Here is a 6,260-nt window from a genome sequence, read left to right as displayed (position 1 = left end):
ACAATTTCAAGGTATTAAGGTGACACGGGAGACCGTGTGATTTTCCCCAAAGCTGGTTCATTGTACTCTGTAGCCAGAGTCAGAGAATTTGTTTATAATAGAGAAGCGCGAATACTGAAACCAAAGGTTCCAATTGAACCGTCAAACGTGGTCCCAATCGGGCAAATTCAATGAGACTCAGAACGATGGTACACAAAAGAGACAATGGATATGTGTTAGTGAAAAGCGTTGGGATAGTGACGTCATTGATCACCTTGATTTCTTATGGTGACTCACGAGATGACACGCACACTACAATATGGACCTATGCACGGGTTCACTATTTGACGTTTTAGCGGTGCCGTGTTATTTATGTGACCATGGAAACCAGTGAATTCGGCACCGCTCAAACGTCAAATTAATGAACTTGTGCAAAGGTCCATTGTTCGAAATACCTCAATTCAAGACCAACAATTGAAAAGGCCTCAAGTCCAAAATGTAAACAAATCGGTTTTCTGCTGATTTTAGTGTATAAGAGCCTATTCTTACTAAAACATACAATAGTCATTTAAATATATGCATAAAAGTTGAAAAAATAACATTTTTCTAAAAGGCCCCATCTCATTTTCCGCTAACCAGGATATTCATCGCAAATGCGGCCTTTTCTTAAAAGGCCTCATTTCTATATCTGACGGGAACCGAGTTGAGGCCTATTAAACAAACATCAAAATTTCAATGTAGATTGCGAAAAACGTTCCAAATTCGCTAAGTAGATGCAGGTTATACTACAGAGCGACTGCTCCTTGTATTATTTTATACAGAGGTTGTTTAAACGGCGAACATTATCAAATTTTCCATCGGGTTCCTGTAGACTGATGTATTTTGTATCATACTACCTTATAATACCTGTGTCAGCCTGTCTGTACTTCACAACTTATCAACAAAACACGATTTGGTTTCAATTGCATGAAAATTAACGTTCAATTGCTACATTATTTCAATTGAACCAATATTTCCATACATTTTCTCGACGACAAACTCGCGTAGCACATACATAATGTTCATGGATGACGAAGGGTTCAATCAATCACATATTTAATCGACCGCACGAATCTTCTCTTGCTGTAGGAATCTCCATGTACTTTACTTCACCACTTAACACTCTTCTACACTTCAATTTTCTTATTTCATCATCAATTTTGATTGTTTTTAAAAGGCCACATCTGAAGATGATGAAAAAAACAAGCCACAACTAGAAGGCCTCAACACATTTTAGAGTAAACAAAGACGTCAACTCACAGGCCTCATCAGCGTCGGCCGGCGTCTATGGGCACAAATGAAAACGGCTGCACACCTTTTGGTGAAATAAAAGCCTCATTTCCTTTGACTCGTTTTTTTAGCAGGATTTTTTACTAAAATAATAGTAATGAATATTCATAGCTATAAATCAGTTTGTCCATCGACTTTTTGGACGATAAAATAACATACAATTCTTAAATTCATAATTTAAATTTGATTTATTGTTTGACAAAACAAGATTGCATTTTTCTCATTGTTTACTTTTTTGGAGATGAGGCCTTTTGAATTGTTAGCCTTGAATTATTGATGGTCATTGCATATGTTGTTTGTAAACAAAGTCAAAATTCTCTCCGCGTTTCTCTAGTATTAAATTCTCTGGCCAGAGTAAGGTTATCTGACATGGCAAAAGTGGCAAAGAGGCCATCTTTAACATGCTGGTCGTTTTGTTTACAAACATTACTGCCTGGCCTGGATAAAGCCTGATTCGCTGCTGACAAGTAATTTCTCGGCCTATCTTGATGCATGGAAAATTTCTGCAAGGAATCGATCAAGAATGCGCTTTTTTCTTATCGCAGTACGCAGTTGAAAAGAAATGTCAGTTGAAATGGGAGTCGCTGTAGAAAATTTCTGCAAGGAATCGGCGAAAAATTTCTTTAGCTATTCCTTTTCAGTAGCAAATCAGGCTTAAAAGCTAGTTTGCTACTGACAAGAAAACGAATCGCCTATCTCGATGCATGGGAAATTTCTCCCCAGAAATGGTCCAGAAAATCACATTTTTCTGACCGCAGTATGCAGTTGAGGAGAAATGTCATTTCAAACGGGGCTCCCTGAAGGAAATTTCTTCACCTATTCATTCAAGGAATTTCATTACATTTCTTGAACCAAACAGCATACTTAGCTTAAAGCCTGATTCGCTGCTGACAAGTAATTTCTCGGCCTATCTTGATGCATGGGAAATTTCTGCAAGGAATCGATCAAGAATTCTCTTTTTTCTGATCGCAGTACGAGTTGAAAAGAAATGTCAGTTCAAATGGGAGAAATTTCTTTAGCGATTCCTTTTCAGTAGCAAATCAGGCTTAACGCTCAAACTGATACTAACCGTGCTGCCAATAGTGCGAACGAAATACAGTCGACTCTCCACAACTCGATATACTCTATAACTCGATGGATTTTTCAGTCCCTTCAAATTTCCATACATCGTGCTCTCCATAAGCCGATATTTCTATAACTCGATATCTCCACTAGTCGATGTCACGTGAGTGGCAAATTTCTCTCCATAACTCGATATCTGTTTTAAAATCATTCTTTTTTGGATAAACTTGCTCTAGTTCTTGTTTGGAGATGAATAAACACTTCCAAGTTGTACAAAAAGTTGAAAAACATGATAAAACAAGTCATTAAAAATAACGTGAATTTTCGAGCTTGCCGAAAAAAGCTTTCAGAAAATAGTTTGTAAAATACTATCAACAAAATAATATTGCTTTCTTGGAGAAGTGATTATATATGTATTACAAATACAGAAATTTGTTCCTTCGGTTTTGTGATTTTTTGTATTGGTATATTCTACACACTTAATCGTAGGATTTCATTTCGGTAAACCTAAATGACGAATTCGATCGGTAAAACATATTTTTACTGAAATCTCGTTCAATTTTGACAGATGAACGATATTGACAGATGCAAATTGACGAAAATCGGTAGTTTACCTAAATTACTGAGACTCGGTAATCTATTTTGCCACGACAACCAAAAAAACAAATATTTTTACTGAATTTCGGCAAAGCGCATCTGTCAAAACGAGAGCGGCAGAAACCAACATGTGCTCGAAATATTTTAAGATGTTCTTCGAAAGAGCGCGCGGAGAGCGCCAATATGTAAGTATTCAGCCAATTTATTGTATTACAACGAATAACTGTGTCGAGTCAGTAATCGTCAAATCTATTTTTATTACATTTTTAGGGATATTCCTTGGAACTTCTACTCTCCACCATATGAGTGCAGCAAAAATGGTCATGCTGCCTTTATTTGATGAAACAGCAAAAACACAAATTTTCTCAAATTGAACAAAAAGTGAGACGTTTACAGTGATAGTGGCTCAAACAATAATATATTAATATGAATAAATTTGCTTTCATTATTAAAATTTATTTTTACCTTTTTCTTCTTATTATTCTTCCGATCAAGAAAACAATCATTTGTTGAATTTCAGCAATGGTGTGCTGAGATTTTCGGCAACGGATTACCGATATCTTCGTCAAAATTTGACAGCTGGGTAGATTCAACATTTTGCAGCGCGCTCGGCACTTTGAACTTTTACCGAGATTTTTGCCGAAAACTCAGCTGTTGGGTTCTCGGCAAAAATTTTTGCCGGCCTCGGTGAAACGAATTAAGTGTGTGTAACTCGATAATTCTATAAGTCGATGGTCCCTTGAATATCGAATTATGGAGAGTCGACTGTAGTTAAAAAATGAGATAAAAGTAGAGAACGCTACGCGTAGATGCGGCTGCATTAGAATAATTTCTGACATAATTTTTTCTCCAAGCAATCAAGAGTCATTACTGCCTGTCCCGCAAGATACCTACCTTGATGGCTACAGCGTAGCATCACGCCATTGCCGGGCGTATTGTAGAGCTCCATCTTCGTCGGTCTTGGGCGAAACTTCTCCAGTTGCCCCGAACGTTTAGGGTCGCCAGGTCCTCTTCCACTGCGTACAGCCAGCGTATTCGTGGTCTTCCCCGAAGCCGCCGGCCTCTACCTGGTTCCCTGCTGAATATTATTTTCGCAATTCTTTCTTCCGACATTGAACAGTAAATTCGAAAGTGCGTCTCCCTGCTTCAATCCGTCTAACGTCACGAACGAGGTTGACACCTCGTCTGCGATCCGAACACTTGATTTCGAACCATCCAGCGTAGCACGTATCAGCCTAATTAGTTTCGCCGGAAAACCATTTTCAGACATTATCTGCCAAAGCTCATTTCTTTTCACTGAGTCGTACGCCGCCTTGAAATCAATAAACAGATGGTGAGTCTGCAAGTTATACTCCCGGAATTTGTCTAGGATCATTCGCAAGCTAAACATCTGGTCCGTTGTCGAACGGCCCTCACGAAACCTGTAAACTCTGTAATTGGCACACTCCAGTCTGTGCCCTTTCTTGTAGATAGGGCGGATGAGGCCATCCAACCAGCCGGTGGGCAATTCTTCGTCCTCCCATACCTTCAGAAGTACTCGGTGGATCGACTGGTAAAGCTGCTAGCGCATGACGGCTCACCATAGTAGCATGTCCGAAAGAACTTGAAACTATTGAGAACCAGAGCTACAGGTCCAAAGCCCTGATAAAGGTGGATGGTTGTGATGGCTATGACCGTGGTCATCATGTAAAGAACAAGCGGACGATGCTGTATCGTGTCAGCATCGAGGAGGCAGCCCCTCTAGCACGATGTAGGTAGCGCAACCCTGGTTAGGTGGCCTATCGAAGACTCTTCACCAACCAAGAAAGGCAAAAGTAGAGCAAACGGATTGATTTTACGGCAACAGACCCGGTAACGAATAAAGGACAACGATTGGAAAGTTGGATCTTGGAACGTGAGAACTTTGAATGAACCCGCGCGTGTTGGGCTCCTGGCTCGTGAACTGCGGAATGTCGACGTGAACGTGGCCCGCAAGATGCTGAAACTAAAACTAACCGTGCTGCCATAAGTGTGGACGAAATTGTAGAAAAAAGAAAAAGAAGTATAGAGCACACATGGAGCAGGTGCGACCGTATCAGAATAATTCTTGATAACACTGTTTCTCCAACCAATCAGTAGTCAATTGTCCAACTACCTGTCTCAGATGTTTGTAAACAAAACGGCCAGCACTTCCTCACCTACCCTTCCTGGTTTTCTCCACATAGTGAGCATAATGTATTGCTGTGTGCATTTGAAATGCAAATATCAAATGCGGGAACACCAAATGCGGTAAGATTTTTCATATGAAATGCGGTATCAAAGATAGATTTTTCTTGCTAGTGCGGCTGTGAATTATATAGAGCTTAGTGACATTTGAACACACGTAGACTAGCATACACTCGTCATACACAGTTTGTTTTTGTTTTCCTCAAAGAAACTTGCACACGCTTTCCAAACTCATCAAAATGCATATGAAAATATTACCCAATTTGAAAAAATTATACCCGGTTTCTTGGTGTTTTTCGAGACTGAGTGCATTTTGTTTTCTTCTAAGGTTCACAACTACATCTACACTAGGGCACCCATACCATTGGGCGTGATAACCCAGGTGATAACCACTATAATCGTTGCTAGGTGTCCTTTGATTATTTCGTGTTACCGCATTTGGAGGACGTTTAGGCCCCAAGCACAATGTGAATGGCAACGCGGTACAACGGCAAAACGGCATGCCCATCTTGATCTACACTTTACTTACCAATCCCATGTTGACTAAATCCTTTTCAACATTGACTTGACAAGTAGAGTGTAGCTCAATATGGGCTTGTCATTTTGCCGTTGTACCGCGCTGCCACTCACATTGTGCTTGGGGCTTTAGTCAAAATTTGCATCTCAAATGCAAACAGCAATATCACCTTAGGAGGAGCTGGACCCAACTTGATTTTCCCTATCTTTTGTCTCACTCTAACAATCATCATCAAAACTTTGTGGAAGCAAATTACGAGTTTTAGTCAACTGATGAAGCTGAAAATCTAGAAAGATTCGCGAATCAGGCGAAACTGACAAAATGTACACAATTTAGTAAACTATAGCGGTGAAATTGTAGCTCGATTGTCTATTCACTGCACTTGAACTTTTCCCCTATCGATAATTTAACTATTCAAAAAACGCAAATTTGTAGAAGGCGAAACTTCACCTCATACCAAACCACACACTTTTTTGATTACGCCTGTGTTTTTGTTTATCAAAGTGATGGGCGCATCTGAAATCGAAATCAAAACACGGCGAGAGTAAACGGCGACACTGCAAACAAAACA

Source organism: Aedes aegypti, chromosome 3 (assembly GCF_002204515.2).
Source record: "Aedes aegypti strain LVP_AGWG chromosome 3, AaegL5.0 Primary Assembly, whole genome shotgun sequence".
In the NCBI taxonomy this organism is placed as follows: domain Eukaryota; kingdom Metazoa; phylum Arthropoda; class Insecta; order Diptera; family Culicidae; genus Aedes; species Aedes aegypti.
The sequence above is the reverse complement of the archived record's forward strand: the minus strand, read 5'-3'. Positions refer to the sequence as shown.